Source organism: Anguilla rostrata, chromosome 18, assembly GCF_018555375.3.
Source record: "Anguilla rostrata isolate EN2019 chromosome 18, ASM1855537v3, whole genome shotgun sequence".
Lineage (NCBI taxonomy): Eukaryota > Metazoa > Chordata > Actinopteri > Anguilliformes > Anguillidae > Anguilla > Anguilla rostrata.
Genome location: NC_057950.1, coordinates 2,551,908 through 2,560,004, shown reverse-complemented (window position 1 = coordinate 2,560,004; position 8,097 = coordinate 2,551,908). Strand labels below are relative to the sequence as shown.

The following is an 8,097-nucleotide window of genomic DNA, read 5'->3' as shown; positions in this document are numbered from 1 at the left end:
TGTTAACAAAAGTTTAGAAATCACATCAGTGACGCACATGCCCAAATGACACTGATTATGTGCAAAGATAATGATTGTATGCTCACTGAATTTGGCCACTAGAGAGTGCTCGTTAGTCGTGGCCTACCATATGACGACATGCCTATCGAGTACCAACTAGAACCAACTTAAGCCTCCGGAACAGCCTCGATTCTCCACGACATGGATTCAACGAGGTGCTGGAAACATTCCTTAGGGATTTTAGTCCATGCTTACTTGATAGCATCACACGGTTCCTGCAAACCTCAACCTCATCCCAAAGGTGCTCTACCCGGAACTGTGCAGGCTATTGGCATGATGGCTTATTTTACCTCTTGATAAACTCGCTGTCAGGCACACAACCCCCCCCCCCCCCTTCCCTCCCAACAAACAGCTCATACAGATAGACATCCGATTAATTACTGGCTCATGATTTACTAGTGATAAAAAGGTTATGTAATCTTGGAAATCCCATTTAAAACTTCAATAATTAGTCATGGAAAATGCACTGCTAATATTGTGCAAGCTTCCACACACAGGTTGACTTTCAGTTAAAACGGCCACACAGACATGATTACCGACCAGCAAATGATTTACCAGTTACATAATAAGGTAATGTAGGCAAAAATTCAACTGAATTTAAATAAATGGTAACGGAAAAACATTGTGAAAGCTTTCACACATACCATAGGTTGGATTTCAGTCTGTATGGTCACCCATAATATCAAGATAACCAATACCCACATAAACAATATACATATAATTTCTAGTAAAATCTGTAAGATTTATCATTTCTCAATATAATAATATTTTTTTAATTATCAGGTTGAAATTCATTTTTATTCTATATATCTTAGCTAAAAAAAACACACAAATAACAACTTTCATCAATTCTTCAAGAAGTATATGTTGATCATAAGCACACAAAAAATAAAAAAGAAAACCGAACGGACAGTATAATAATTTCTGATCTATAAATAATGCCTGAACAGCAAACGATAGTTATTCAACACAGGCTCAAAATAAGATATTCTTCTGGGAACTATACGACGGGGTGCTGGTACAGGCACAATAGCCAGCTCTGTAAATGGGCTTCTGCGCGCTCTCGATTGGGAATTTGAGTTGTAAAGCATTCCAGAATAAATGATTAACCCACATATACGACAATGTCCTTCCTTGCAGAAATGAAGGCTCCTGACTATGGATGTGACTTTGACGAAATGTATCCATTACATTGCCAATACTTGTTGGACCGTCGGAGTCTACGTAAGAACATGACGCTGTGGATTGTGGGGAAAGAAAGGAACCCACCTCCACGCGCATCAATATGAGAAAACGTGCCCGCCCACGTACAGTACGGGCAGTTACGCTACAATTATGTTTATATCCTCGTTGATGGCTAACGTTAGCATGTCGCCAGTAATATTACACCAGTCAACGAATGTGAAGTAAGATCTATTCGTAAGCGAAAGCAACTAACGTTAGAGGGAAACGTACAGACAACTACACTTTCAGCTATCTTCAGTCAGACCCAGAAGGAAATGTTCGCTGTTTACTGCTATTTTTCCAGTGGTGTCAAGATGCTGTAACGTTTAGCTAACGTTAACTGGCCAAAGCAAAAACGTGGTGAGTAACGCTTTACAAGTACATACAGCTACCTGGCAAGCAAACTAACCTTTGCTTCTATGTTAGCAAGCAAGCTGAGTAAGCTAGACTATATAATCACTTTATATGTCTAATCAACCAGCTTGCTACCTAATCCCAATAAATTGCTTCAATGTGTATTTAGCCACGTTGGTGAAAAGTAATTTGCTAACACTAGCTAGCTAATGAAAAAAGCTAGCTAACTAGTCTGACTTACCTGGCTAGATAGATCGATTAGTCAACGCTTACTGGCTGTGTTAGTTGCCAAATTGTTGCCATACTCGGTTATCCATATATCCATTAAACTATACAGGACTTTTAATTTACGAAATGCCCATCTCATGTAGTTAACTGCCTGGAAATTTGCTGATGTATTGGTAGACTATTTCTCTAGGTTACTAAAGTTAGCAAACACATTAGCTAGGCTAGATAAGTTAGGTTTGATTATTGTTCACATTAGATAAATTGTCTATCCATAAACTAGTTGTCTGTTTTGGGGAAAAAAACTAACATTTTCTAACGTTCTACTGAGCTATAATGTTTTACTTCTGACTACAGTCTGTTTTGTCTGACATTAAGCTGACTGGCTACTAAGCTAGCTTTAGGATGTAGCCGAAACTTACCATTGGTGTCTGTTGGCTACTCTTACAGGTATCGATATGTATTTTATTGAAGTGGTTGCAAAGACGAAACTGGTTTTCCATTAAACTAGTTTGTCTAATGGAGTATTTTAAGTTTCAGTTTAAGGTATTGCAACTATGTGCTGCCATTATAGCAGGGGAAATGTTTTGCAGGTAACGCCAGGTAAATTAATGTTAATGCGCTAGCGTTGTGTCGCTCCTCACGTAAATTGTGTTTTACTGCAGCAGCCAACGTTTAACCTTAGACTAGCTAACACATGAATGCATGCTAAATGGTCAGTTGGTTAGGTAAATTGCTAAGCACACACGATATCAAGGTGATTTATGACTTAGCTAACGCTAGTGCTAAATTGTTTGCAACAGTAGCTTCTCGCTGTGGCTATGCATAGACTAGGGAACTAACTTTAAAACAGTCAAGGCAGCTGGTTTGTGAAACAATAGCCTAACTTCAGGCCAGCGAACTACACGGTGGCAGTAGTTTACGGCCGCAGTTCGGAAAAGGTATCCTGTTCTCAGATCAGACTATTACACTAGCCACACAGCTATCACAATAGATAAGTCAGATACATGGTAAGACTGTTATCGCTGAAATGGTCCACATTTCAAGGTCTTCACCACGTTCCATTGCAATTTATGATAAGAGAATTTTTCAACACTCCTAATTTGCGCAATCCGGTGTGCGAAGCCGACAATGGTCTCACCTTTGTTAAAGTAGTTTTTCCAGATGCTTTTTACATTCTGCAGTGTAATAGTATTTACATGCTCAAGTAGGCCTATGTTTTTTATCATAGGAATATTAAAGCGATAGTTCATTATCTGGAGTTTTCCTTCTTTTTAATGGTTAAAACACGAACCCCTTAATCTACTATGTCTCCTTGAAAAGCCTGAAAGAACGTCAGAAACTCCTCAAAATATCTAAACTGGGGGCTTAACTATTCCTTTAAATTGTTTTCCGCGTGGAAAAATACTTCAACATTCTCAAGGTCTTCCAAGGTCTGTATGGCCTGTATTGTAACAAAGTGCCCGGCGGGGTGTGATGCACGAGGACAGGAGTTGAAACACGTCACACAAGTGTGTTCAGATGGCAGAACGTCGCAAATAGCTAGCATTGCTTAGCTGCTTTGTGGTCTGGCCTGACGGCATGTTTGGTAACCACCTTTGAGAAACGAGATGTGCGCTTACATTTTTTTTTACTGCCGTTTATAAATAATGAGAACCTATAACGTACTGTGTTGCGTGATTAGATTTATTGGTTTACATGTAATAATATATGTGTCCTTGTACTCACATATGTAATTTAGTGTTAAAACAAACCCTTATTTGGACATGTACATTTTCACTTTTGGTTTGATGTGTGCCAGCACTTTACTCAAAAGAGACTGTGAAATGAAATGATGGTGCGTTTAGATAAAGTGGCAGAATACTGTGCAGTGTGGCAGGCTGAAGGTAGACTGGGCCTGCACACTGTGGATATCTGCGGTCTGATGTTACAGAAGAGCGTCTGTGTTTTAAGCAGTCGGGCTGTGGAGAACATGTGGTTTTCAGTGTGACTGGCTGCTCGCTCCCCCCCCCCCCCGCCTGTTTGTTGAAGTGAGCCGTTTGCACGGATTCGCAAGCCTGTACTCTGGCTTCATACGTCCTGATATTGTTTCAGAAATTATATTGAGAAGTCTGGCACATAGGCAGTCGCTGTTCAGAGTGCGGCTGAATCGGTTGCTTTCAGTCTCAGGAACTGAAGCTATAGATTTTCCTGTTTACTTGCCACATTAGCAGACCTAACGACGCTGGACTATCAGATTTGAATTCTTGGAGCTTTTTGCCCTGGTTGTAGTTTGGCCTAGTTTATCACATTGGTTTCTAAATACAGTGTTATGCCTGGGGATTGGGTGGAATACTGTGGCACGGTTTTTTGTTTTATTTCTAATTTTTGTTTTTTTAAGCTTGTGCTTTCGAGGTTAGCAAATTATGTGCTACATAAATTCAGACCTGAGGTAAATATCAATTGAAATATTAATTGGGAAAAGTAACCATCAAAAATAATTGCGTGTAAATATAAAATAACTGAAACATATTTAAATGCAATTATTAAGTAGTCTAATTAGTCATATTTGAATTCCAATCCCAGAGAGTAGCTTTGCAAAATATTTAAAATACATTGGACTTCCATAAACGGAATCATAGCATATGTCTGCTTAATTATTATCCTGAATTCAAGAGGTTTAAAAAAAAGTCAGTGTTGCTCCTAAGGTGAAATCCTCAAGTGATATCATGTGATATCATCACACTTAACTGATTAGAAACCACTGAGTATCTGTACATTTAAAAAATACAGGCTATATTTTCACATTTTAGGTTATCTATATTTCAGTGCTTCAAAATAAAATCAGTTTCACAGGACTTGTTTTAAATGCTTTCAAGTAAAATTAGTTTTTTTATGATAAATAACTATATCAGTTATAGTATAGTATAGCATAGTATACTTATTTGAATACCTCACCTATTTGGAAAAGGCTGGCATTCCGAAATACAATTTTTGGCCCCATTCCGATGTCATTTTGGTGTAATTTTGCTGACACTCTTATCCAGAGCAACTTGCAAGAGGAAACATTCACCTGTAAAACATTCACCTGTAGAAAAAAAAAAAAAAAAAGGATTTTCGAATGATTATACAAGAAAATGAGTATGTGACGAGTGGTAGAGAAAGCTTCCATCATGGTATGGTTGCTGAAGTTGTGGCTGGGCTGCATAGTCTTATGGCTGGAAACATTTAGCGTGCCTGTTGTGTCCACAGATGACATCACATGAGCACAGTGCTCGGTCTCTGTGACTCTTGGAATCTGTGCGGACTGGCGGCGTGCCACTGATGGTCTTGGCAGAGCCAATCAGGAGGGAGTAGAGCCTGGGCAAGCCCTTCCTGAAAACATTTATCTCCGTTATTTTCAAGGTGGTGGAGTTTGGCTGTTGGGACGCCGCCGTCTTTAACCGACGCGCTGGAGACGGGACCCCCCTGCTTCCTCTCCGAGCACATGCGCGCACTGCTGTTAGATTGAAAGGCTCCTTCAGCGGTTTGTAGGTGCCCACACATGGTTTTTCCCCCTCGTACATCGTGGCTTGTCTGAGGTGGCGCTTTCATGAAATGGCTTGCAGCGCAGTTCGGCCAAAAATAAAATTAAATGCATTAAAAAAAAAAATTTTTTTTTTAAATGAACTGGACTAAAATCAGAATGTAAGTTTTAAGCTTTGTGGCTGAGTGTAATCATGGTCAGTGTTTTGACAGTATCCTCTCATAGCATGGAGATGAATGGATTGAGCTGGTTGTAAGGAACAAGTATTGTTTTGCTTCCTGCGCAATATTTGGAAAGATTTTTGCCTGTGTCCCAGATCTCCCCCAGGGCCATTGCAGCGCGGTTTTGTTGTGCAAATAGATCTGTAATTGGTGAGTTTGGAAGAGCAGTTATGGTCAAATCCTAGGATTGAGTGCAGAGGGCGTTTGGGTCAAGTAAGTGAGACTTTTTTGAGGTGAAAAATCCTCGAGGAATCTGTGCACGGGATGAAAGAAGTGTGATTTCTTTGAGTGCATTTTGGGTTCTGATTTGTTGGCAATTTCTTTGCACCTTCTGAATGTTTTGACTCATTGGCTATTTTGACTGCGGTGCATGTCTGCTGAGCCCCCATTTGGTGTTTGTTTTTTGGTTGTTAAGGCTCATCTAAATATTCATGCATCAGACAGGAGTTTTATTGGCTGGCCCGTCTCATTATGCGTAGCTCAGTGTTCAGGCAGGAGTTTTATTGGCTGGCCTGTCTCATTATGCATGTCTCCTGGAGTTTTATTGGCAGCTGTGAACTGTGCTCCTTTCTGGTGTTACTTGGACGGTTTGTGAAGTGTTCTGCTTGGCCAGCACTTGAAAATGCCTGTGAGCTCTTCAGCTTTGGGGAAATGGCCTGTCTGACTCACTTCTGACCACAGGCCTCAGCTGACGTGTTACCTCTCTCTGTCGATATGTAATTTCTTTGCGCAACAGCCTGTGGCCCATCCTGCAGTGTAAAACCAGCAGTTCTGCAGAGGGCAATGCCCTGCGGTGGGTTGCATGCATCCGGAGAAATGCGTGTCATTTGAGGTTACCCAGGTTTTCTAGTGTTTTTGCTCTGAACAATGCATAGCTATGTTCTGCCATGCAGGTCTCTCTTGTGCCCTGCTGACAAATGTTGTTGCAAAATGCCTCACAAGTCTGTAGTTGCTTTTTGTTGTAAATATAGATCTATTTTGTTTGGTCGGGCCATCTGAATGGATTTGCCCCCACCCAAAAAGATTTTTTGGTATTTAGGTGCTTATTTCTGTAAAGAACACACTATCCTTTTGTATTTCTTTTTTTAAATGTGAAAGTGAAATACTCGTTTCGCTGGGTGGCCTCCCCCCTTCGGCCTCCCCCCTCCCTCTCTTCTCTCTTAACCGGCACAAGCTTGATTTTTAAATCAAGCTTGTGGTTTTGAAACCATAAGCTTGAAGGCTGCGTATGTAGGCCTGTCATTTGTGAAAAGCGCAGGTGCGTGCAGCCGTTTGGGTAACTCTCACATCGATACGCAGGGGCCGGAAATGCACATCCAACACACATCCAACAACGCTTCGGTACTGGAGAGGTCCTGGGATGCTGGGACGGTGGAATTTGGTGACAGCAAAATGGGGGGGGAGTGAGTGTAAAAAAACACGCTGAGCTATGAATAAACGAGAGCCCACCTTCAGTTTTATATTATTGAACTTCGGCTCTGGTGCCTGAATTTGTCAAGTGCAGAAGTGCATTGTGGGTGGTGGAGTGGTTTGCTTGTGCTCAGGAGGGCAGAAGTGCATTGTGGGTGGTGGAGGGTTTTGCTTGTGATGAGGAGGGCAGAAGTGCATCGTGGGTGCTGGAGGGTTTTGCTTGTGATGAGGAGAGGCAGTTGCTCTGGCGGCAGACGCATTCCTTCCCCCCCCCCCCCAGCCCCGGGCCTGCCCCCCCCCCCCAGCCCCAGCCACTGGTTACATTTAAGGCATCATGCTGTGTATGTTTTGCACAGACTCAGTGAGACCGAACTTTACGGCTATTCAGCTGATCTAAGTGGGTCTGAACAGGTCAGCCAACCTTTTTTAAAGTCCTATCTATCTGTTAATGTAAACCTTATGCTGTCCTAAAACACAGACACAGGGAAATGCTACCCAGTGAAATCTCTTTTATACATTGAGCTTTGTATCTTTTCTCCTGTACAGTGTCTAGGAAAAATGTAAGGATGTCTAATGTCTATAAGAGCATGTGTGCTCTTTTACAGCAGCGCCTAGTTAACACCCCACAATTACCCTAACCTGAATGGTTTTGGATTTGGACTGTGGGAGGAAACAGTAGTACCCAGAGGAAACCCACACGGACACGGGGAGAACGTACACACTCAGAAAGGCCTGGAAAAATCCGATGCTGTACCAGCCTGAACCCTGAGCACTGTGTTGTCATTTGAATGCACTGTAATTAAACTCCGTGTGTGCCCAAGTCTGTGCTGCAGTCCACACTGCACACCTTAGTTACAGTAAGTCAGCCGGATGTAAAAGAAGTCTTGTGACGTTTGTGCAGCTAGGACTCTCATTCTCCAGCGTGACTGGTTGTTTCGCATACTTGTGGTTACGTGCACCCCCAGTGGTACGGCAAGACCTGTGGTACGCCAAAAAATGAGTTTCACCCATACGTTGTTTCCAGCCAGCCATCCTGTGTACCTGCGGGTGCTTTAGTGTAGTGAGCCTGATCACCGATCTTCCCTCTGCTCCATTCCC

At 41.9% G+C, this 8,097-nt stretch overlaps 1 protein-coding gene across 1 annotated transcript in view; it reads left to right on the top strand.

Annotated features, from left to right (window-relative positions):
- The first annotated feature begins 1,187 nt into the window (after positions 1-1,187).
- The window catches only part of LOC135245001 (phosphatidylcholine:ceramide cholinephosphotransferase 1-like), a 28,227-nt gene continuing 21,317 nt past the window's right edge, over positions 1,188-8,097 (top strand). The window contains exon 1 of the mRNA XM_064317740.1: positions 1,188-1,644. The gene's annotated coding sequence lies outside the window, so the exon portion shown is untranslated. The remainder of the gene's footprint in view (positions 1,645-8,097) is intronic.